Below are 26,302 nucleotides of genomic sequence, written 5' to 3'. Positions count from 1 at the left end.
TATAGTGTGGGTACACACTTATACCTATCTGTGGATTTGTCTATCACCTTGGCATGTAAGTGTCCAGCTGTGTGACAGCTGTGTATGAAACACTGTCCAGACGGTGGGTGCTTCTCAGGTTTGGCATTAATCTCTCCTTGGTTTATTGTTCTTAGATCATTTGCATCCGTTTGTTTTATGTGACACACAAGCAGGTGATGGTGCACAGGAGATGGGAGGTCTCCATGCATTGGAAGTGGGAGGCTGTTCCAGGCAGAGGAGTTGGCATGAAGAGAGACCCTGAGTCATGAATGGATGAAGGGCAGGGCAAAGGACAGAAGTGGGCAGCATGTAGAGTCAGAGTAGTGGAAGGAAATAAAAGTTTGAGAGAGATGCAGCAATAGAGCTTTGGAGGAGAAGATGAGACAGTGGGACAGAAGATGGAGGGAAGTACCTTTGTCTACAGCTGGCCAGGAGACACATCCTCTAACGCAAACATTACCTCAGTTATGCCATCATCACCTTTTAACTGGGCTGCTTCCCATTACCTCGGTCTGCCAGATATGTGGTGCTACGTTTTGAACACCAGTTGGAAGCTTCTGCAAGTGCATAATGCTAATAGGCTAGGATGATCTCATAACATCCGTGTTCTGTGCCTTCCCCTCCACTTAGGACCAAGATAGTCACAGGATCATATTCCTTTGTGGTCTAGGACTTGTGAAAATTGCCTCTCTCTCGGTGTCCCATCTTTGTGTGGAGCATCCGAGAACTGGTGGGCAGAGATCTCTGAGCTGTGCCTGTAGAGCTTTCTTGTCTTTGATGTTCTCCCAGAACCTGAGGTGGGAGAAGAATGGTCGTGTGGCCAAATCACAACACTGGGAGTCAGGAGCTCTAAGTCCTACAGTATTCACAGCTCTACCACAACTTTCCTGTGTGACTTTAGACAAGTCTTGTCAGCTCTTTTGTGCCTCAGTTTCACACGTTGTACATTGGGCATGACACCATTCTATTGAAATATCAATATTTTCCAACAGTTGTTTGTTAGTACCCAAAGTATAGAAGAAAACTTGTGTGTCTGGTACCATTCAGTGGCAACTTGGCAAATGCTGTCATTTTAATGGCAACAATCATGCCATGTAGAGTTGGTGTGCAGTTTAATTCAGTAAGGTATATAAAGAACTTAGTCCCTTCGCTGAAAGTACAAAGTGCTGTATTGCTAGTATGTTACTTGCTTGTTTGTCTTTTGACTAACAATCGCTGCATCAGAGAAAGGAAAATGCATGACAGATGAAAGGCAGTAATTTTACTGAGCCATCGGTGTGGGTGACTCATGTATTTTTGTATTTGCTTGTTTTCAATTACATTTATTGGATGAGACTAGATGCTATGTTTAGATGCCAAAGAGATAAAAACAGTTACACAGAGCAAAGTCTACACTTGGGTTTATTTAAAATAATTTTTAAACAAAGTGCTCCTATTAAAGTGCTACTTACATAGTTGGCTTCTTCCCTCTGGCCCTATAACTGTATCTCCAGCATCTGAGGTGCAAGACCGTGGACTTCTCCATCTCTGTAACTTGTTATGCTCAGCGCGTGTCTCCAATTCAGTGTTTCTGTGGTTAATTAAAGTTTACTGCAGAAGGAGCAGGGAGTGGGTTGAGAGCACTGATGAAGAGATGACTAACAAAGTAAAAGGCATGTGATTATAGCGTGGGCTGCCAGGCACCGATTAACCCTCCTTGGACTCTGCTTTTATCTAAGCTCCACATTTTGAATTAATTCTGTGTTAATGATAGCTAGGACTTCTAGCTCATCGCATTAGAGCAAACTGAACAAAAGGTCCCCAAATTTCAAAAGCCTCTGATTCAACTCAGGTTGCAGCTGCTCAGATGAAATATGGCAGTGGGTGGTTGGCTCCTTTCTGACTCTCTGAACTCCTTGCCTGGTGGGAAGGACGGTGTGGGAAATTAAGGTGACATTACAAAATCTTGTCACACTCATTATATGCATCATAGAGGGTTGTCTCAGAACTCCAGTGGCTGACAGCTCATGTGAAGAGGAGTGGAGAATGGGTTGTGGGATAAGTCACTGAAAAAACTTTCCACAAGTCGAGAGGATGTCAAAGAATATAGGCATAGAAAGGTTGTTGTTTTTTCAATTTTTGAAGAATACAGGCTTAAATGAGCTTCTATGGAAGCCCGCTGATGTTTACCTGATACAAACGAAGAGATAAGCCATCTTTAGACATCCTGTGTTAATGCTACTTGTAGATAGATAAAAATATCTCTATATAGTACCAATATACCCATCATCCTCTTGCCTAGGTAATAGCTTGATGGGTTCCCAGAGCTCAGAAACCAACTTAGCTGCTCTACAATAGCAGTGAACTGGAAGTACTGGGGACTGGCATGTGAGCATCCCACTCTCCTTCAGAACCAGCGTAATGGCCACAGCAGGTCATATTTGGCAATTGGACCAAAGTTCACACCAGCCAAGTATGTAGCTGAGGACATATATACCCCATTAAAAGTTGAGCTGACAGATATATGTATGACTTAAGGGTTTGCCCAGAGCCATAACATTTAGGGACTGTATATGATGACCGAGCCAGCACCTGGCTTGGTGGTGGTACTGCACAGCAATACTTGTACCTGAGGCCGGGGAAGAACTTGTGAATTTGGCAAACTGCCTCCGAAGGATTTTAACAGCCACAATGAGGGAGGAAGTAATTCTGCATAAGCCCAAACATTCAATAGGTCCTGCTCCTCCAGCATAATCCAGACTGAATTGGCAGGTGGTCATCCTGATTTTAATAGTCCTAGTGGGTTATAAGGCAGTTAAGGTACTCGCAGAACCACTCCAAGACTATTAAAGGCTGTATATGTACAACAATACAATTTGATTTCCCACAACTATCACTCTAAATTGGTACATGATTTCTTTTCAGCCCTGTTCATGTCCCCCTAGAGCAATGGGATTTTACTGGCAGAAATATGCACAGAAAATGAACATCAGTTTCTTGTGCAAGTACTCCGGGAACCAGGCTTTAGATTTGCTCATGCAAGTATGTGTTCCAGAAGTGCTTATGAGCTCATCCAATCAGAGAACAGAAATAATACCGTCTGAATTGCTTGACCACTCTCAGCTAAGCAACACTGAATTTTGAACATTGGCAATTAAGCCACAGAATAAAAATTAAAAGGATATGAAATTTGAGGAACTCACAATTTGCCCAGGATATAACAGGAGCAGGAAAGGAGTCTGATGTCACTGAATAAATTATTTGATGTGTATTATTTACTCAGCTCTTAAAAAAAAAATATGAACTTGATCTTGTTGGGTTAGAACAGTGCAGTTCCTGGAGGCCATGTGCTGTTGATTCCCATGCACAGATATTCATTTGCAACAGCTGTAGCTTTCAGATAGTCTTAAAAGAAAGCCCAGGCAGGTGCATATTACAGTTATCTTACCTGGTGGTGGGAAAAACCTGAATAGCTGTAGCAGGAAATGGATGGTCTGTCTTAATAACAGTGACAATTAGCAAAAAAGAAAAGGAGGACTTGTGGCACCTTAGAGACTAACAAATTTATTTGAACATAAGCTTTCGTGAGCTACATCCATCTGATGAAGTGAGCTGTAGCTCACGAAAGCTTATGTTCAAATAAATTTGTTAGTCTCTAAGGTGCCACAAGTCCTCCTTTTCTTTTTTGCAAATACAGACTAACATAGCTGCTACTCTGAAACCTGTGACAATTAGAGTGATCAGATAACAAGTGTGAAAAATCAGGACCCTTTTTTGGGGGGAGGAAGAGGTGTAGTTGCTTTGCATATGTAAGACAAAGCCCCTAATATCAGGACATCTGGTCACCCTACTAGCAATAGCTATTCAAGCCTACTATAATAATATGGTCCTCTGTGCTGAGCATAATTTACCTAACTTTATTTCAAATGGATTCTTACTGAATCAATACAATTTCCCACCAATGTGATAGTTCATTCCTGGGCAACCTAATCTCGTCAAGTGAATGCTCATTCTACAAGCACTTGTCAGTTAATCACATTCTTCAGCAAAGCAAATAGTGGTGTTGAAAGAAACAGATTCACTCTTTCCATTTCAGAGCAGAGAAGAGATTAGGTGCTCCATACCTAAATGGTGCGTGGGCAGGCTTGCAGCTGAGCCAAACAATATATAGATCTTGTCAAACATGCTATTGTCTTTCCAGATCAAGGCAACTTTGTACTTTTAAAAAAGAAAATGAGAGAAGCCACAAAAACACAGGCTTTGAAAGAGCCAGTAATGAGATGCAAATGACCTACAATCAGAGACCAGGCCTGACTGTTGATAGTGGGAGGGGGCAAAAATTTTTGAGCTGAGCCTCCCTGTGAGTTACAATTTTTCGTTGTGTGTCTCCCACCCCAACCCAGAAAAAAGAGGTGAGTCAAGGTGGAGATGGTGCTCCCTCCCCAAACCCCCTCCCCGCCGTTTGGGACTGAAGCCTGAGCCACCCTGAATGTTCCTCGGCTCCCCACTGGGGGCAACGGGGGACATGCCCCCTGTTTGAAAACCTCTGATTTAAAGGTTCTGGTAGGTTTCAGAGTAGCAGCCGTGTTAGTCTGTATTTGCAAAAAGAAAAGGAGGACTTGTGGCACCTTAGAGACTAACAAATTTATTAGAGCATAAGCTTTCGTGAGCTACAGCTCACTTCATCGGATGCATTTGGTGGAAAAAACAGAGGAGAGATTTATATACACACACACAGAGAACATGAAACAATGGGTTTATCATACACACTGTAAGGAGAGTGATCACTTAAGATAAGTCATCACCAACAGCAGTGGGGGGAAGGAGGAAAACCTTTCATGGTGACAAGCAGGTAGGCTAATTCCAGCAGTTAACAAGAATATCAGAGGAACAGTGGGGGGTGGGGTGGGAGGGAGAAATACCATGGGGAAATAGTTTTACTTTGTGTAATGACTCATCCATTCCCAGTCTCTATTCAAGCCTAAGTTAATTGTATCCAGTTTGCAAATTAATTCCAATTCAGCAGTCTCTCCTTGGAGTCTGTTTTTGAAGCTTTTTTGTTGAAGTATAGCCACTCTTAGGTCTGTGATCGAGTGACCAGAGAGATTGAAGTGTTCTCCAACTGGTTTTTGAATGTTATAATTCTTGACGTCTGATTTGTGTCCATTCATTCTTTTACGTAGAGACTGTCCAGTTTGGCCAATGTACATGGCAGAGGGGCATTGCTGGCACATGATGGCATATATCACATTGGTAGATGCGCAGGTGAACGAGCCTCTGATAGTGTGGCTGATGTGATTAGGCCCTATGATGGTATCCCCTGAATAGATGTGTGGACAGAGTTGGCAACGGGCTTTGTTGCAAGGATAGGTTCCTGGGTTAGTGGTTCTGTTGTGTGGTGTGTGGTTGCTGGTGAGTATTTGCTTCAGATTGGGGGGCTGTCTGTAAGCAAGGACTGGTCTGTCTCCCAAGATCTGAGAGAGCGATGGCTCGTCCTTCAGGATAGGTTGTAGATCCTTGATGATGCGTTGGAGAGGTTTTAGTTGGGGGCTGAAGGTGATGGCTAGTGGCGTTCTGTTGTTTTCTTTGTTGGGCCTGTCCTGTAGTAGGTGACTTCTGGGTACTCTTCTGGCTCTATCAATCTGTTTCTCAGCTCTCGTCCCCTAATGCCCCTACTCTACTTGCGCTACATTGATGACATCTTCATCATCTGGACCCATGGAAAAGAAGCTCTTGAGGAATTCCACCATGATTTCAACAATTTCCATCCCACCATCAACCTCAGCCTGGACCAGTCCACACAAGAGATCCACTTCCTGGACACTACAGTGCTAATAAGCGATGGTCACATAAACACCACCCTATATCGGAAACCTACTGACCGCTATTCCTACCTACATGCCTCTAGCTTTCATCCAGATCATACCACTCGATCCATTGTCTACAGCCAAGCGCTACGATATAACCGCATTTGCTCCAACCCCTCAGACAGAGACAAACACCTACAAGATCTCTATCATGCATTCCTACAACTACAATACCCACCTGCTGAAATGAAGAAACAGATTGACAGAGCCAGAAGAGTACCCAGAAGTCACCTACTACAGGACAGGCCCAACAAAGAAAACAACAGAACGCCACTAGCCATCACCTTCAGCCCCCAACTAAAACCTCTCCAACGCATCATCAAGGATCTACAACCTATCCTGAAGGACGAGCCATCGCTCTCTCAGATCTTGGGAGACAGACCAGTCCTTGCTTACAGACAGCCCCCCAATCTGAAGCAAATACTCACCAGCAACCACACACCACACAACAGAACCACTAACCCAGGAACCTATCCTTGCAACAAAGCCCGTTGCCAACTCTGTCCACACATCTATTCAGGGGATACCATCATAGGGCCTAATCACATCAGCCACACTATCAGAGGCTCGTTCACCTGCGCATCTACCAATATGATATATGCCATCATGTGCCAGCAATGCCCCTCTGCCATGTACATTGGCCAAACTGGACAGTCTCTACGTAAAAGAATGAATGGACACAAATCAGACGTCAAGAATTATAACATTCAAAAACCAGTTGGAGAACACTTCAATCTCTCTGGTCACTCGATCACAGACCTAAGAGTGGCTATACTTCAACAAAAAAGCTTCAAAAACAGACTCCAAGGAGAGACTGCTGAATTGGAATTAATTTGCAAACTGGATACAATTAACTTAGGCTTGAATAGAGACTGGGAATGGATGAGTCATTACACAAAGTAAAACTATTTCCCCATGGTATTTCTCCCTCCCACCCCACCCCCCACTGTTCCTCTGATATTCTTGTTAACTGCTGGAATTAGCCTACCTGCTTGTCACCATGAAAGGTTTTCCTCCTTCCCCCCCCAGCTGTTGGTGATGGCTTATCTTAAGTGATCACTCTCCTTACAGTGTGTATGATAAACCCATTGTTTCATGTTCTCTGTGTGTGTGTATATAAATCTCTCCTCTGTTTTTTCCACCAAATGCATCCGATGAAGTGAGCTGTAGCTCACGAAAGCTTATGCTCTAATAAATTTGTTAGTCTCTAAGGTGCCACAAGTCCTCCTTTTCTTTTTGCAAAGGTTCTGGTAGTAAGCAACAGGGTTCAGGGTAGAGCATATAAACCCTGAAAGAAATATGGAAGGGCACATGACCTTGCATGCCCCTCCCACATGTCACCTCTGCCTACAAACATTCTGGAAGCAAATAGTGCTAGTGATGAACAGGCCATTCACAAATCAATTTCATGGGCTTCACAGTGAGTTAAAGGTAGCCCATGTTTTCTCCCTCCTGCCCAACTCTTGTGCTTTTTTACCCAAATAAAGAATTCCAAACCAATGTCCAATTCAGCTAGATGCTAAACATGCTGACACCTATCTGTGCTTTACTGTGATATAAATCATAACCAGGATAGGTTTTCCCTCCCCCATTCCTTTTCCAGATGAAGGAGAGAGCAACTTTGGGTTTTGTCGCTGGAGCTGGGTGTCTCTGGGGATTGCAATGGGCTATCAATTCTTTCACGTCTATGGTCCTGTTTTATACTGAAGAAATTTTTATAAATGGTTATAAAATTGGTTAAAGACAGCCAGGCCTATTCTTGGTTTCAAGACCATTGATCTCCCATCTTGGTCTTGAAGCCAGCTTGGTAAAAACAGGTCAGATCACCTCAGACTGGGTTTACATTGTAGCTCAAACCATTCTGAAAAACAGTTATTTTTTCCCCCCAGCATAGACATGCCCAAAGATTCTGGTGTTGCTCAAAGCCAGAGTGACTCAAAGAAGTTGCTGTCTGGTAGCTGGTTGTTTCCTGTAGGCCAAAGCATAGCATGTCATTTCCAACTCAAGTGGGACCCTAGAAAGGGACAGTGGCAAACAGATCCTAAGCGGAACCCTGGAGCTGGGCAGGTAAAATGTTATCTGAATTGAAATGTGCCCCTTTCTTTTCTATTCAGGTTCTTATACTACAACTACTGCCTTAGTATATGAGCACCTAATCATTAATTAATAGGAGCTGAAAGGACAGCCTTTGGCATGCCATCCCAATCACTTACCCATTAGGCTACATAGTTCGACAATTTTCTGAAAAGTGCAATGGAATCTAGTGTCCCCAGCTGATTACCACTCTATTTAAACATGACACCTTCAGCAGAATATCAACTTAACCCTATGCTACTGTATCCCTTTAGTCCTGATGCTGTAAAGAAAAGATGGCTTTCCTAATTACATGAAATGGTCTGCCTCCTCCATTCGTCCCACCTTTCTCTACATTTATTTTAATTGCAGTTTAGTTTTTTCTAAAGTAGGTTGAATGGGAAATTTTTAACCCACCTGGCACCTGCATAATATGATTGAAGCTCTATGAATCTGGAAGGTAGATATTTTAAACTAGCTGCTTAGTTTTTTGACAACTGAGTTTGAGATAATGAGAACAGTGGAGAAGGCATACTGCCAAAGCAGAAAGCAGGGCTAACGGTTAGCACAAGAAAGACTCTGAATAAAGGAATTTGAATCTTCAGACTACAGGTTTCAATTTGCCTGGTTTGCAGTAGAGCAGGAACAAAGTAACATTTCTGCAGCTAATAGTGTATGAGTCACCAGCTAATGGGATCTTAATGCCTAGCAAAAACCAATGTCATTGTCCATCACGAATCTGTGAGATGAACATGCCTTGTCCAGCATCTAACACATTTCTACACACTGATTCAGCTGATAGCTGAGCTCCTTTCCCATTCTCCATGCACACATCAAACATTGCCTCTGATCAGCTCTGATTTATTGTTATGGGCAACTGACTTATTTGATGGTAAAGTTCTCTTATCCTTTTGTGATGAGTAAGAGCTGTTCATTGCTTATTAATAGTGACAGAAGAGGGAAACTGCTGGTTAATTAGCAGGCATTATATGCAAGTATTTTTTTTTAAAAATCCCCTTCATGTAGAATACATCCAAGGTAACATGAGAAATCATTACAGTAGTCACTTCACCAGGAATTCTAAGAATCTTGGGTTGAGAATGACATAACATTTAGTGCAGCCAGAGTTACTTAGCCCTTTGCTGCAAACTGACATATTCTTTAGGTGCTTAAGTGTTCCAGGGCTCCAGGTAGTGCAGGGGTTCTCAAACTTCTTTGCACCGTGACCCCCTTCTGACAACAAAAATTACTACACAACCCCAGGATGAGGGATTGAAACCCGAGCCTGCCTGAGTCCTGCTGACCTGGGTGCAGGGGACCAAAGCCAAAGCTCAAGAGCTTCAGTCCCAGGCAGGGGGCCTGTAACCCTGCTACCCAGGGCTGAAGCCCTCGGGCTTCAGCTTTGGTCCCAGATAGTGGGGCTTGGGCTTGGGCCCCAGCAAGTCTAAATCAGCCTTGGCAACCCCATTAAAATGTTTTGAGAACCACTGAGCTAGTGTATATAGAAAGAGGAATATTTCTTAATTCTTCATGGTAAACTTAACACACAATTATATACTATGGACTTTCACAATGTTTAATTGGTAGCACTCTTGCCTCTGAAGAAAAACTGGAGGATCTAGGCCAATGCGCACTGTTGAGGCGGTGGTGCAGTATGAAAGGATGTAGTGAGCTTTTATAGGGACTAGTCCAATTGTCACCTTATTTACAACTCCAATCGGACCCCATTTAACTCCAAATGAAGTCACACAAGGGGGAGGGGCTGTACATCAAAAATGAATCTGACGGCTTTGCAGGAAAGTTTTATTTAAAGGAAAGGTGTCAAGTTGGTCATTGCCCAGTAATCGTTGTGCCATGTTGTTCCAAGGATATGAGACAAGGTAAGTGAGGTGATCTTTTATTGGACCAACTTCTGTTGATGGAAGGGACAAACTTTTGAGCGTCACAGAGCTCTTCTTCAGGTCAGGGAAAGGTAATCAGAATGTCTGAGCTAAATACAAGTTGGGACAGATTAAGTTTAAGAAGTTCATGCATCCTGTAGGAGACTATTTAAAATGAAGTGGCCAGTGAAGAGTTAGCAAGTAGTAGGGCGTGTTACAAATTATTGTAATAAGCCATAAAACTCTGTTTAGTTCCATGGTTTTTGGTGTCTAGCAGAGTTATGAAGCGATGCAATGGATAAGACAGAGTCCGTCTGGGCAAAAATTACATTGGGGAAGAAAACTAGTAAAGCCTCTCCTACGATAATGCTTGGGGTTTGCTATAGACCTCCGGGATCTAATTTGGATATGGATAGAGCCCTTTTTAATGTCTTTAATAAAGTAAATACTAATGGAAACTGCGTGATCATGGGAGACTTTAACTTCCCAGATATAGACTGGAGGACCAGTGCTAGTAATAATAATAGGGCTCAGATTTTCCTAGATGCGATAGCTGATGGATTCCTTCGTCAAGTAGTTGCTGAACCGACTAGAGGGGATGCCATTTTAGATTTAATTTTGGTGAGTAACGAGGACCTCATAGAAGAAATGGTTGTAGGGGACAATCTTGGCTCAAGTGATCGTGAGCTAATTCAGTTCAAACTAAATGGAAGGATTAACAAAAATAAATCTGCAACTAGGGTTTTTGATTTCAAAAGGGCTGACTTTCAAAAATTAAGGAAATTAGTTAGGGAAGTGGATTGGACTGAAGAACTTATGGATCTAAAGGTAGAGGAGGCCTGGGATTACTTTAAATCAAAACTGCAGAAGCTATTGGAAGCCTGTATCCCAAGAAAGGGGAAAAAAGTCATAGGAAGGAGTTGTAGACCAAGCTGGATGAGCAAGCATCTTAGAGAGGTGATTAAGAAGAAGCAGAAAGCATACAGGGAGTGGAAGATGGGAGGGATCAGCAAGGAAAGCTACCTAATTGAGGTCAGAACATGTAGGGATCAAGTGAGACAGGCTAAAAGTCGAGTAGAGTTGGACCTTGCAAAGGGAATTAAAACCAATAGTAAAAGGTTCTATAGCCATATAAATAAGAAGAAAACTAAGAAGGAAGAAGTGGGGCCGCTTAACACTGAGGATGGAGTGGAGGTTAAAGATAATCTAGGCATGGCCCAATATCTAAACAAATACTTTGCCTCAGTCTTTAATAAGGCTAAAGAGGATCTTGGGGATAATGGTAGCATGACAAATGGGAATGAGGATATGGAGGTAGATATTACCATATCTGAGGTAGAAGCGAAACTGAAACAGCTTAATGGGACTAAATCGGGGGGCCCAGATAATCTTCATCCAAGAATATTAAAGGAATTGGCACCTGAAATTGCAAGCCTATTAGCAAGAATTTTTAATGAATCTGTAAACTCAGGAGTAGTACCGAATGATTGGAAAATTGCTAATATAGTTCCTATTTTTAAGAAAGGGAAAAAAAAGTAATCCGGGTAACTACAGGCCAGAAAGCTTATGCTCTAATAAATTTGTTAGTCTCTAAGGTGCCACAAGTACTCCTTTTCTTTTTGCGAATACAGACTAACACGGCTGCTACTCTGATACAGGCCAGTTAGTTTGACATCTGTAGTATGCAAAGTCCTGGAAAAATTTTTGAAGGAGAAATTAGTTAAGGACATTGAAGTCAATGGTAAATGGGACAAAATACAACATCGTTTTACAAAAGGTAGATCGTGCCAAACCAACCTAATCTCCTTTTTTGAAAAAGTAACAGATTTTTTAGATAAAGGAAATGCAGTGGATCTAATTTACCTAGATTTCAGTAAGGCGTTTGATACCGTGCCACATGGGGAATTATTAGTTAAATTGGAGAAGATGGGGATCAATATGAACATCAAAAGATGGATAAGGAATTGGTTAAAGGGGAGACTGCAACGGGTCCTACTGAAAGGCGAACTGTCAGGTTGGAGGGAGGTTACCAGTGGAGTTCCTCAGGGATCTGTTTTGGGACCAATCTTATTTAGTCTTTTTATTACTGACCTTGGCACAAAAAGTGGGAGTGTGCTAATAAAGTTTGCAGATGATACAAAGCTGGGAGGTATTGCCAATTCGGAGAAGGATCAAGATATTATACAGGAGGATCTGGATGACCTTGTAAACTGGAGTAATAGTAATTGGATGAAATTTAATAGTGAGAAGTGTAAGGTTATGCATTTAGGGATTAATAACAAGAATTTTAGTTATAAGCTGGGGACGCATCAATTAGAAGTAACGGAAGAGGAGAAGGACCTTGGAGTATTGGTTGATCACAGGATGACTATGAGCCGCCAATGTGATATGACTGTGAAAAAAGCTAATGCGGTCTTGGGATGCATCAGGAGAGGCATTTCCAGTAGGGATAAGGAGGTTTTAGTACCATTATACAAGACACTGGTGAGACCTCGCCTAGAATACTGTGTGCAGTTCTGGTCTCCCATGTTTAAAAAGGATGAATTCAAACTGGAGCAAGTACAGAGAAGGGCTACTAGGATGATCCGAGGAATGGAAAACTTGTCTTATGAAAGGAGACTTAAGGAGCTTGGCTTGTTTAGCCTAACTAAAAGAAGGTTGAGGGGAGATATGATTGCTCTCTATAAATATAACAGAGGGATAAATACAGGAGAGAGAGAGAGGAATTATTTCAGCTCAGCACCAATGTGGACACAAGAACAAATGGATATAAACTGGCCACCAGGAAGTTTAGACTTGAAATCAGACGAAGGTTTTTAACCATCAGAGGAGTGAAGTTTTGGAATAGCCTTCCAAGGGAAGCAGTGGGGGCAAAAGATCTATCTGGTTTTAAGATTCTACTCGATAAGTTTATGGAGGAGATGGTATGATGGGATAATGGGATTTTGGTAAGTAAGTGATCTTTAAATATTCAGGGTAAATAGGATTAATCCCCTGAGATGGGTTATTAGATGGATGGGATCTGAGTTTCCCAGGAAAGAATTTTCTGTAGTATCTGGCTGGTGAATCTTGCCTATATGCTCAGGGTTTAGCTGATTGCCATATTTGGGGTGGGGAAGGAGTTTTCCTCCAGGGCAGATTGGAGAGGCCCTGGAGGTTTTTCGCCTTCCTCTGTAGCATGGGGCATGTTTGACTTGAGGGAAGCTTCTCTGCTCCTTGAAGTCTTTAAACCATGATTTAAGGACGTCAATAGCTCAGACATAGGTGAGGTTTTACATAGGAGTGGATGGATGAGATTCTGTGGCCTGCGCTGTGCAGGAGGTCGGACTAGATGATCAGAATGGTCCCTTCTGACCTTAGTATCTATGAATGTAAGTTCCTATGTTCGTCTTTTGAAGGGGTTGTGCAGATGTCCTCTGAGGAATGAGAGGTCAAATATAGTGTGTTTGCTTTGTGAAAAGTGTTCTCCCCTGGGTGATGTGATGTTTTTGATTTTTATCATTTTTCTGTGTGAGTTTATTCTGAGGCTAGGCCTACACTTAAAATGCTACAGTACACCTCCCTGAGAGGGAGTAGCTAGGTTGAAGGAAGAATTTTTCTGTTGACTAGTGCAGGCTTGGTTGATGCAGACACATGTCTCAGGGATTTTCCACACCCCTGAGAGTTGTAGCTGTGCCGGTGTAAGTTTTCAGTTAGACCAGGCATTACTCTTACTGAACAAATACTGGGACTCCTAGAAACCATCTTCAAACCAATCACCACACAAAGGGCCGGCTTCCTGTAAGACACTACCGACTTCCTCCAGAAACTCCCCAACATCAGTACTCTTCCCCAGAGCACCCTGTCACCTCCCTGTACACCAACATCCCTCACCATGATGGCATCACTACTAGTCATTAACCTGTTCCCAATGCCAATACCTTTGTGCCTCTCAGTTATGTTGGACAATCATGTGACATTCTGTAGTTACTTCCCCAGGATGGGGAGACAGTGGTGGAAGTATTGAGTATTCCGTAAGTGTGAAGGAAGGGGTTAGATTTTGGCACAGTCTGGTAACTTTTTTTTAATGCAATTTTTGCAAACCTGCATTTTGCTAGTAGCTGTGTCCTGAGAGTTCTGCCTAAGCCCTGGATGTCGTGCTGTGCACCAACGTACATAGCTCACTTTTGACAGTTAATTTTTTGCAGATCTTTGTTTTTACTGTACTTTTTTAACTGTCAGTGGGAGAATGTGGCCAACTGCCCTGAAGTACCATGCGGGGGCTAGGAGCTATATAAAGCTCAGATCTAGTCTCTCTCTCTATCTCTCTGGCAAGTTTCTCTCCCTTGCCAGTGCATATAATAAAAGAACTCTATATGATTAACAGAGGAAAAAATAAAGTAGAATAAGTGGCAATAGGTGTTAAATAACAACAGGTATTGCTTGTAAATTGTGTCTGTGGCGTCTCAAGGGTTATTATAGCTGCTGTTTGATTTCCAGCTGTTTTTATTAGTGATGTGTAATCTGGCAACATTATGTTGTGTATGTCCTAGGCTAGATTTGCCAGTAAAGCTACCCTGTGGGAAATTCTGAGGTGTAGATGTGCCTGTTACTTAATTTATTTGCTCTTATAATGTTCAATTGAAATGTACAGCAGGGAACCCAGAGCTGGCTGGGGCTACATATTTTCCTCTTTTTTTTTTTTTTTTAAAGACTGATACATTTTGAACTGCTACAGTGCAGCAGTATGAGACTGCATATGGGAGTAACTAGGACACCATGGAAGTCCAGAGTTACAAGCTGTCTAACACAGATAAGGCTGGAATACTTTGCAGGGCTCCTGTAATGCCAGCATTTGACATTTTGTGGTAAATAATTCTTCTATACATCCTCTGGAGGATTTGTACTAATAGGAGAGAAACTCTGAATTAAAAAATACAACTAATCATCTTCCAGAAATGCAACATCTTGTCAAGCAGACTACTCAACTGATGATAACATGCAGTAATAATTTAGTCAATCAGCACCTATGATGTTTAAGGATCATGGTATTGTGTCTTTAAAAATAGAAAAGTACTGGTGTGTTTCCTTTGCATTGAATATACTAATTAAGTGATTATAAAAGAAGACTACTGAGCAAATTGGCTTATCTATAATACTGCTGCTTAGTGCTTTGTCTATAAAGTATTTAACAAACTTTATCTAATTATCCCAACATCCCTGAGAGGTAGGGAATTAACCTCCCCATTTCACACATGGGCTAATAGACAGGTGTTAAGTGACTTGGCTCAGGCAACAGTGTGATTCAGGGACAGAGCTGGAATTAGAACTGGAAATCATGGCTCCTTCTCCTTCATTCTTAGACCAAGCTGCCTCTGCCTCTTTGTTTCTGGTATGTATCTGGGACAACTCTAGGAATGTGAGCCCAGGCTGCTATTCTCACCATTCCAGCAGAGAGCAAGTGAAAAGGGCCAGCAACAAAAAGGCTGGCTCAGAAGGATGGGAGAAGTTACCACATGGCTTGCCATCACCCAGTCCAAGCTACTCAGGGGAAAGCTACTGCATTGCAGGCACTGAGCCAGAGATGTCGGAAGTGTGTGGGTGGAGGTGATAGAATAGAATATCAGGCTGTCACTCTCCTCCCGTTCTGGTCCAATAGTGAACTGCTAAGTCAGCAGCCTTGTGCCTTTTAAGAGCAGATATTCAGTACTGGGCAGAAGTACACCTGCAGACAGGGGCACCATCTAGTTTTCAGGCACCTTCCAACTACATGGGAATGGGGAGCAGAAAAGGGGAAAATATCAGGTGTTGGTTTAGTGCAGTATATACACATAAAGCCTAGAATCTGAGAAAGGCCCCTCCCCTGTTACCCAAAGCTAGTCACCCAACATGCTGAGTATGTGTAATGCACCAGTCATAAAGCAGTGGGTGTATATTAAAAATCAAGGAAGAAACGGAATGGAAGTGCAAGATGTGGGGGGAAAGCCTTGGAAATAAATAATTGTCTCCTACTTAGCAAGCAAGCTCCCTTATCTGTATTAGTATTTAAAAAAAAAAAAGCCCACCCACTGCAAGAAGTGAACTAAATCTTTCCTTATGTACCAGAAAAATCTGAGAATGATTGCTTACATCTGACAGAACCCCAAGTGCATCTGTATAGGGTATGTGAGTAGGTCGTGAAAACTCAGCAGCTGAAGTGATGACTCCTATTTTATTTATTTATTTAATCTGTAACTGTTTTTAAACCTGTTTTTTTAAACCCAAATAGCAGCCTGTTATTATCAGTAGCAAATCTGGCTAATTGCACTTGCACTGTGATTGACAGCCGTTGATTAGACACTGTTGATTCCCGCTCCTGGGAAAGGAGATCCTTTTCAGGTCAAAGATTGTCATTGCTAAATAGATGATTATTTCATGGTATGTTATTGCAGCACATAGCTGGACTAAGGATTGCTGCTGCTTCAATTCCTCCCCCTCCCATAATCTTGCCAAGAGGGGATGGGCCCAAATCCTGGATCTGAGCATCTCCTAGCTTTGGGAAGGTTTGGAACAGCACTAAAAACTAAATTATCCAGCTCGGGCCCATCTCTGCTAGGAACTGAATACAAACATCAGTGAGTTTATTCTATGAGCTCAGTGTTATCACTGTCATAAGACTTTGACTCACATACCTGTCCCTGCATCAGATTAGAGCTGTGTACGGGTAGGAGGTTCAAGACGTAGGAGTTTTAGTGCTGGGCAAAACTCAAGAGGCTTTGAAACTTGGTTGGGTTCAAATAAGCGTCCAGAAATTGAGCAAACGTTATGAAAAATGCCCATACACACAGTGGCTTCTTCATATAGTAATGAAAAAGGTCCCCCTCAGTTTTCAAAATTCTGCATGGTATCTGGCCACACACATCCATCGGATCCCATTCTATCCTTGGATCCACATGCGGGGTTTCCACTGATTTCAATCTGAGGCCCATGCCTGCATTCATTAGCTGTTTGGCTCCCTGACTGTCATAAACAAGCCTTCACAATGCTTTGAAGTCATTGAGGACCTGTGACTCTCCTTGCATTTGCGTTCACATGTGTTCACACAGAATTGCATTGCTTATGTTATGCAGTACTCGCTTCTGAAGCAGGTTCTAAGCACTGTCTGCAGTGTTCATGAGCGCCCTCCTAGACTGTTTGCACTGGCATCTTTCATAACTCCCACAGTGCACTAGCACCAGTGTGGAACAATAGTGCAGACTGCCCCACCTAGGATGGTTTGTTTGGCTCCCAAGATGGCTGGGCTGTCCCAGCTAAGGCCTGGTCTACACTGGGGGGGTGGAATCAATCTAAGTTACGCAACTTCAGCTGTGTGAATAACATGGGAAGGAGGATATAGAGGTAGATATTACCATATCAGAGGTAGAAGCGAAACTGAAACAGCTTAATGGGACTAAATCGGGGGGCCCAGATAATCTTCATCCAAGAATATTAAAGGAATTGGCACCTGAAATTGCAAGCCCATTAGCAAGAATTTTTAATGTATCTGTAAACTCAGGAATAGTACCGAATGATTGGAGAATTGCTAATATAGTTCCTATTTTTAAGAAAGGAAAAAAAAGTGATCCGGGTAACTACAGGCCAGTTAGTTTGACATCTGTAGTATGCAAGGTCCTGGAAAAAATTTTGAAGGAGAAATTAGTTAAGGACATTGAAGTCAATGGTAAATGGGACAAAATACAACATGGTTTTACAAAAGGTAGATCATGCCAAACCAACCTAATCTCCTTTTTTGAAAAAGTAACAGATTTTTTAGATAAAGGAAATGCAGTGGATCTAATTTACCTAGATTTCAGTAAGGCATTTGATACCGTGCCACATGGGGAATTATTAGTTAAATTGGAGAAGATGGGGATCAATATGAACATCAAAAGGTGGATAAGGAATTGGTTAAAGGGGAGACTGCAATGGGTCCTACTGAAAGGCGAACTGTCAGGTTGGAGGGAGGTTACCAGTGGAGTTCCTCAGGGATCGGTTTTGGGACCAATCTTATTTAATCTTTTTATTACTGACCTTGGCACAAAAAGTGGGAGTGTGCTAATAAAGTTTGCAGATGATACAAAGCTGGGAGGTATTGCCAATTCGGAGAAGGATCGGGATATTATACAGGAGGATCTGGATGACCTTGTAAACTGGAGTAATAGTAATAGGATGAAATTTAATAGTGAGAAGTGTAAGGTTATGCATTCAGGGATTAATAACAAGAATTTTAGTTATAAGCTGGGGACGCATCAATTAGAAGTAACGGAAGAGGAGAAGGACCTTGGAGTATTGGTTGATCATAGGATGACTATGAGCTGCCAATGTGATATGGCTGTGAAAAAAGCTAATGCGGTTTTGGGATGCATCAGGAGAGGCATTTCCAGTAGGGATAAGGAGGTTTTAGTACCATTATACAAGGCACTGGTGAGACCTCACCTAGAATACTGTGTGCAGTTCTGGTCTCCCATGTTTAAAAAGGATGAATTCAAACTGGAGCAGGTACAGAGAAGGGCTACTAGGATGATCCGAGGAATGGAAAACTTGTCTTATGAAAGGAGACTTAAAGAGCTTGGCTTGTTTAGCCTAACTAAAAGAAGGTTGAGGGGAGATATGATTGCTCTCTATAAATATATCAGAGGGATAAATACAGGAGAGGGAGAGGAATTATTTAACCTCAGCACCAATGTGGACACAAGAACAAATGGGTATAAACTGGCCACCAGGAAGTTTAGACTTGAAATCAGACGAAGGTTTTTAACCATCAGAGGAGTGAGGTTTTGGAATAGCCTTCCAAGGGAAGCAGTGGGGGCAAAAGATCTATCTGGCTTTAAGATTCTACTCAATAAGTTTATGGAGGAGATGGTATGATGGGATAATGGGATTTTGGTAAATAATTGATCTTTAAATATTCAGGGTAATTAGGCCAAATCCCCTGAGATGGGATATTAGATGGATGGGATCTGAGTTACTATAGAAAATTCTTTCCTGGGTATCTGGCTGGTGAATCTTGCCCATATGCTCAGGGTTTAGCTGATTGCCATATTTGGGGTGGGGAAGGAATTTTCCTCCAGGGCAGATTGGAGAGGCCCTGGAGGTTTTTCGCCTTCCTCTGTAGCATGGGGCATGGTTGACTTGAGGGAGGCTTCTCTGCTCCTTGAAGTCTTTGAACCATGATTTAAGGACTTCAATAGCTCAGACATAGGTGAGGTTTTTCATAGGAGTGGGTGGGTGAGATTCTGTGGCCTGCGCTGTGCAGGAGGTCGGACTAGATGATCAGAATGGTCCCTCTGACCTTAGTATCTATGAACATAGAAATGCACTTAGATTGATTTACTGCGGTGTCTTCGCTGTGATAAGTCGACAGATGACGCTCCCCCGTCGACTCCGCCTGCGCCTCTTGCTCTGGTGGAGCACCGGAGTCGACGGGAGAGCGCTAGGTGGTTGATTTATCGCTACTAGATTAGATGTGATACATTGACCCCCCCCCCCCATGGATCGGTTGCTGCCCATCAATCCAGGGGGTAATGTAGACAAGCCCTAAATGTAACACTCAAAATGAAGAAGTCCTTGGAGGAATCCCCGTTGTATTGAACAGCTGCCCTTCTGACCTCAAACTGTCACATCCCTTATGTTGGGGAAAAACTACCAATGCCTCCGTAATCAAGCAAAGGTCCTGCCCCTGCAGTAATAACAGGAAAATCTTCAATTCTTAAGAAAAACTGCCTCAGAATAACTACTTCAAACCACAGCCCACTGTGTGTAAGGTTCCGAGTAAATCTCAATGGTACGATGGTAGAAATACTTATTGCTGGTTTTACTCTAGAACTACCGTAAGCGGAACTGTGCTGGAATTAGTGCAATAGTAAGGGATTAAGAGAAGTGTCCATGTATACACAGCAAACTAGAGATTCCCTTCTTACTATTCTAAGGAAATCATAGAATCGTAGGACCGGAATGGACCTCGAGAGGTCATCTAGTACAGTCCCCTGCACTCAAGCAGGACTAAGTATTATTTAGTCTATCCCTGACAGGTGTTTTTCTAACCTGATTTTAAAAATCTCCACTGATGGAGATTCCACAGCCTCACTAGGCAATTTATTCCAGTGCTTACCACCCTGACAGGAAGTTTTTCCTCATGTTCAACCTATTCTCAGAGGTTAAGGATAACAATTTTTCTTCCTCCTCCTTGTAACAACCTTTTATGTACTTGAAAATGTTATTGTGTCCCCTCTCAATATTCTCTTCTCCAGACTAAACCAACCCAATTTTTTCATTCTTCCATCATAGGTAGTTTTCTAGACGTTTTTAAAAAAAATGGTTACTCTTCTTCTCTGGATTTTCTCCAGTTTGTTCACATCTTTCCTGAAATGTAGTGTCCAGAACTGGACCCAGTAATCCAGTTGATGCCTAATTGGCGCAGAGTAGAACAGAAGAATTACTTTTCATGTCTTGCTTACAACACTCTTGCTAATACATCCCAGAATGCTATTTGCTTTTTAGCAACAGTGTTACACTTTTGTTGGCTCATATTTAGCTTGTGATCCCCAATGACCCCCAGATCCCTTTCCGCAGTACTCCTTCCTAGGTAGTCATTTCTCATTTTGTATGTGTGCATTTGTCCTTATTGAATTTCATCTTATTTACTTCAGATCATTTTTCCAGTTTGTCCAGATCATTTTGAATTTTAATTCTATCCTCCAAAGCACTGACAAACCCTTCTGAGCTTGGTATTGTCTGCAAACTTTATAAGTGTACTCTGTATGCCATTATATAAATCATTGACGTAGATATTGAACAGAATCGCACCTAGAGCTGATCCCTGCAGGACCCCACTCATTATGCTTCCCGCTTGACTGTGAACTACTGATAACTTCTTCTCTGGGAACTGTTTTCCAACCAGTTGTGCACCCACCTTATAGTAGCTCCATCTAGGTTGTATGTCCCTAATTGCCTATCAAAATCCTTACTAAAGTCCAGATATACCACATCTACCATTTTCCCTATCTACCAGGCTTATTACCCTGTTAAAGAAAGCTATTAGGTTGGTTTGACAGGATTTGTTCTTGACAAATCCATGCTGCCTGTTACTTATTGCCTTATTATCTTCTAGGTGTTTGCAAATTACCCTGACTTCATTACTCAGGAATTGTTACATTTCCCCTACATAAGGAAAAGTGATACTTTGAGGTCAGTAGCTGCAGTGGCTTGTGTCAGTGGATTGTGCCTAACCTTCCTCTTTTGGGTATCATGTTTAGCAGAGACAGTCCAGCTGTTCTATAAAGCCAAGTGAGACATCTCTCACTTTCTGGGGAGGAACCAACTGGACTTTTAATTCCTTTTCTTATTTGTTTGAAATAGAGTTATAGTGCTCACAAAAAGTCCTCTTTTTAGTTTTTGAAACGGAAGTGCTCTAGCAACTGGATAGGCTCTCATGCACTGTGCATAATGTACATTTTCCTCACACTTTTGAGCTTCATCCCAGTTCTGGGGGGACCCTCTTTAAGGGTGAGAGGGTAGTTAGGATTCCTCCCCCTTCCTCCTTTAGATGGTGTGTCTGCCTGACTCTCACAGTTCTCTAGTGATCATCTAAATGCTGTTTGGCAGCTTTAGTTAAGTTTATAGTAGGAAGGTGTCCAGTTACCAACCCCCCGCCCTCATTAGTTGGTAGTCTTGGGACAGAGAATGAATGACTGTTTCATCAACCCTAAAGGGGATCCATAGAGTTAAGGTGTATTGTGTAGGAGGGAAGTTGACTGCCACTGTCCATGGATAAACAGGTTTTGGTTTACCAAGGTGTCACTCAATTTTGCTACCTTTCACAAACGCAAAACTCACTTCACCTTCCTCATAGGAGTATGGGAAATACATGTGCTTAAAACAGCATCTGGGAAATCTGCAAAATGCTTTGTGAAGCTATGAACTCCACACACCTGATGCACCATGTAGCATTTTGCTATTCAACTGCATGATGCATCAGCAAGGAACTCTCTAAAGATGTGTTCACAAAAATATGCAACACAGTCAAGAGATTTCTTGGGCAACTCCCACATAGTTCTAGCTTATTTGCAATGATTCATCGGTCTTACCTGTTGTTGCGGTACCGTCAGATTCCTCTTCCATGACAGGTTCCCTTCTACCTCATTAATAATGATAATGCTTCCAGATGACTCATATCACCAGTCACCCAGCTTTTGCAGATGCCTAAACAATGTAAGCTAGGTGACTTTGTATGAGACCAATATGCCTACAGGTAAAAATAGTGGCTTCACCGCTGCCTTCTTTGTCTGCCAATCCACATTCAAAATCGTGGTCTATAGACAATGATTTTTTTTAACAATGCCATGTTAGCTAGGCCCTGATGCAATCATTTGGCCCTTTCTAATAATTCTTATATAATTCTATGAGAGAAATAAAACTAGAGATGGGGTTCAAACCAAGACTCTGGGTCTAAGCATCCCAGAATTTTGAGGGTGTTGGAAAGCAAAATTCAGATCTCAGTTTGCAAATTGCCCATATCTTGGTAATATGCAAATACCAAAACCCCAGATCTAACCAACTCTGAGGGTGGTTGACATCTGGGTCCACATTTTGTGACTTGAGCTCATCTTTAAATAAAGAAATTAGGTGAACTTCAAAATGTTGAGGTTTGATATATTTATTTATAGAGACCTCTATGATGCATATCACATCATATTTGGATCTGAGCATCCTCACAAGCACCAGTTAAGTCCAACAATACCCCTGTGTGGTCAGTAAGAATTTTTATTCCCATTTTACAGATGTGGTAATTGAGAAATGTAAGTGACCATGGTCACAGAGGAGCTGGCAGAGCTAGGAATAGAATCTGATTCTAACTCTGCTGCCTTAAGTACAAATCATCTTTCCTCTCAAACTGAGATCGAGTTTAGAAAAGCACATTAAAGTTTGGAGGCTTATCTGAACTGCCCGATTCAGCAAAACCAGGCTGGAAATCTTACCAGAACAGTGGCATTTTGATCCTTTAATTTCCAGTCCTGGCCAGAGTCCAGAAGTTCAGAGTTGTGAAAAAAAAATTTATAAATATACCTCAATTTATCAAACTTCTTTAAGAAAAAGTTGTGCAGGACGACGTTACCCATCCTGCTGGTTTATACTTCCGTGGGCCAAATGTATCCCTGGTACAAGTGGGTAAAACTCCGTGGATTTCAATGGGAGTTGTGCCCAGGTACACTGGAGTTGAATACAGCCTTACATGATGAGATGAGAGAATTTTGTTTATAGTCAAATTCCATATTGATAGAACTTGGATTAGATATGGTCAAGCTTTGAGCATCCACAGCTGGCTGCATCCAGTTCCTTTCGTTTTACAATTGTCCACCAAAGAACGCAATTATAGCAGAAAGATTCTCAGGTTCTCATTTGTGTTTGAAGAGATGAGTGCTGTGCCTTCCTCTGAACATGGCGCTGGTCATTGTTGGAGATAAGGAGTGACATTTTGGCCCCAGTGAAGTCAATGACACAACTTCCATTGACTTGAATAGGGTCAGGATTTCACCCAGAGTGCCTATATCTGTTGGACAAGACTGCTCTAATCCAGTGTAGCAATTCTTATGTTCCTACTGGTTTCTCAAGCATACCAGCTGCTAATGTTCAGTGCAATTTTAGATCAATATTGTGGATGGATAGTAAAAGCAAAATTGGGTTAAACCCAGAGGTAAGTAATGCCATTGACTTTCAGGTGCCTGGGTGAGCTCTGGCCTACAGTATGTTACACAGAACAAACATACTAAGGGAGATTCACAGCAAGGACTGGGGAGAGCCAGGTCTTGTGAGAGCACTACTTTTAAAAAATCTTATTAACATTCCATTTAAAATTTCCAAAATTGACTGCACACAGGTGTAGGTGTCAAATGAGGAGTCAGTAGCATTTCTCTAGAGAGAATTTTCCAGAAGAAGTACCCTTGCATGGGGATTGCCAATTCTCGACAGGGATTTTCATAAAATCACATTGTAGTTGAAGTTTGGCATGAGCACTTTTGTTTGTTCGTTTTGTTTGTGTTAGATAACACTACTCTTCTAGCAGGTGTAATCTAGCTTGTCGAAAACTTGAATTCCGGGACAGAAGAGAGCAAATGAACAGTAAAGATTTAAATAAATGCCAGTTGCTCATTTTATATCCATATTTCTCACTTGATACTTTTTTGTGGCGCCTTCTCCTAAATGTATCGTAATCGGGAACAGAACAGGCTAGAATAAACTAAATTGGGAACTCACATGCTTCCGTTGCTCGTTTTACATTATTATTTTTTTTTCCATTTGCAAATGGCTTACTTGGGCAAATCATAAGCAAAATCCAGTGTTTTTCAGTTTCACGTCAGTGGAAACTTTATTCTCTCTGTACTTAAAAATGTGATGAAAATGAGATGCAACCCTTTAGTGCTAGAGGCCTTGGTTTGCCTTTTCCTTCACTTTGAAACTAATGTGCTTTTTTTTTACTTCCTTTTCCCTGTCAAATCTACTTCACAAGAAATCATGAATACATTTCACATCAAATTCAACAGAACTATCACCACCTCTGAATTTAGAGAAGCAGAAGTCTGTATATAGCATTGTTTCTTCTGGTTCTCTATTGAATATTTTCTACTTCTCTCTGGGGGTTGATTCTCTTTCCGGTGTATCTGCTTTACCTTTTACAGCACCAGTCCTTTCCCCTACTGTTGAAGCTTCTTTTGGCAAGCAGGGCACTGGCTACAATCTCTTAGGAGTGTAAGAATGGCTGTACTGTGTCAGACTGATGGTCCATTTAGCCCAGGATCTTGTCTTCTGACAGTGGGTAGTGTCGGATACTTCAGAAGCAATGAACAGAACAAGGCAACTTCAAATGATCATTCCCATGTTGTCCAGTCCCAGCTTCTGGCAGTCAGTGGTTTAGGGACACCCGGAGCAAGGGGTTGTCCCTGACCATATTGGCTAATAGTCATTGATAGACCTATCCTCCATGAATTTATCTAATTCTTGTTTGAATCCAGTTATATTTTGACCCTCAACATCCCCGGTCAATGAATTCCACAGATTGATTGTGAATTGTGTGAAAATGTAGATCCTTATGTTTGTTTTAAACCTGCGTCCTATTCATTTCATTGGGTGAGGCCTGGGTCTTGTGTTATGTGAAGGGGTAAACACTTCCTTATTCACTTTACCTACACCATTCATGATTTTATAGACCTCTATCATGTCCCTTGTTGTCTCTTTTCTAAGCTGAGCAGTTCCAGTCTTTTAATCTCTCCTCATATGGAGCCCTAATAATTTTTGTTGCCCTTCTCTCTACCTTTTCCAATTCTAATATATCTTTTTTGAGCTGGGGCAACCAGAATTGCATGCAGTATTCCAGGTATGGGGATACCATGGCTTTATACAGTGGCATTATGATAATAGGAAAAGGATAAAGAAAAGGAGTACTTGTGGCACCTTAGAGACTAACAAATTTATTGGAGCATAAGCTTTCGTGAGCTACAGCTTATGAAAGTTTATGCTCTAATAAATTTGTTAGTCTCTAAGGTGCCACAAGTACTCCTTTTCTTTTTGCGAATACAGACTAACACGGCTGCTACTCTGAAACCTGTCATTATGCAAGGAAAAGGATAGATAATAAGACAGAAGATGTTGCCTAACGTTCTGCTAACATTTTTGACTGCTGCTGTTTTGAGAGATGACTCCAATATCTTTATAGAGTGGTAACTGCTAATTTAGACACATCATTTTGTATGGTTTCAGAGTAGCAGCCGTGTTAGTCTGTATTCGCAAAAAGAAAAGGCGTACTTGTGGCACCTTAGAGACTAACAAATTTATTAGAGCATAAGCTTTCGTGAGCTACAGCTCACTTCATCGGATGCATCCGATGAAGTGAGCTGTAGCTCACGAAAGCTTATGCTCTAATAAATTTGTTAATCATTTTGTATGTATATTTGGGATTATGTTTTTCAATGTGCATTACTTAGCATTTATCAACTGAATTTCACCTGCCATTTTGTTGCCCAGATAACCAGTTTATCGAGATCCCTTTGTAACTTTTCACAGTCAGTTTTGGACTTAATTATCTTACATAATTTTGTATCATCTGCAAATTTTGCCACGTTACCGTTCATTGCCTTTCCCAGATCACTTACGAATATGCTGAACAGCAAATGTTCCAGCATAGCTCCTTGGGGGACCCTATTATTTACCTCTCTCCATTGTGACAAATGAGTATTTATTTCTACCCTATGTTTCCTATCTTTTAACCAGTTACTGATCCATGAGAGGACCTTCCCTCTTATCCCATGACTGCTTACTTTGCTTAAGAGCCTTTGGGGAGGGACTTTGTCAAAAGTTTCTGAGAGACCAACTACATATGCTTGTTGACCCCCGCAAAAATTCTAATAGATTGGTGAGGCATGATTTCCCTTTACAAAAGCCATGCTGACTCTTCCCCCAACATATCCTGTTCATGTATGTACCTGATAATTC

At 41.8% G+C, this 26,302-nt stretch overlaps 1 long non-coding RNA gene across 1 annotated transcript in view; it reads left to right on the top strand.

The window, feature by feature from the left end:
• Positions 1–24,725, top strand: part of LOC122461147 — a 53,150-nt gene extending 28,425 nt beyond the window's left edge. The window contains exon 3 of the long non-coding RNA XR_006282914.1: positions 22,483–24,725. This is a non-coding gene — a long non-coding RNA (uncharacterized LOC122461147). The remainder of the gene's footprint in view (positions 1–22,482) is intronic.
• Positions 24,726–26,302: the final 1,577 nt, after the last annotated feature.

The sequence above is a fragment of the Dermochelys coriacea genome, chromosome 7 (genome assembly GCF_009764565.3).
Source record: "Dermochelys coriacea isolate rDerCor1 chromosome 7, rDerCor1.pri.v4, whole genome shotgun sequence".
Taxonomy (NCBI): domain Eukaryota; kingdom Metazoa; phylum Chordata; order Testudines; family Dermochelyidae; genus Dermochelys; species Dermochelys coriacea.
The sequence above is the reverse complement of the archived record's forward strand: the minus strand, read 5'-3'. Positions and strand labels throughout refer to the sequence as shown.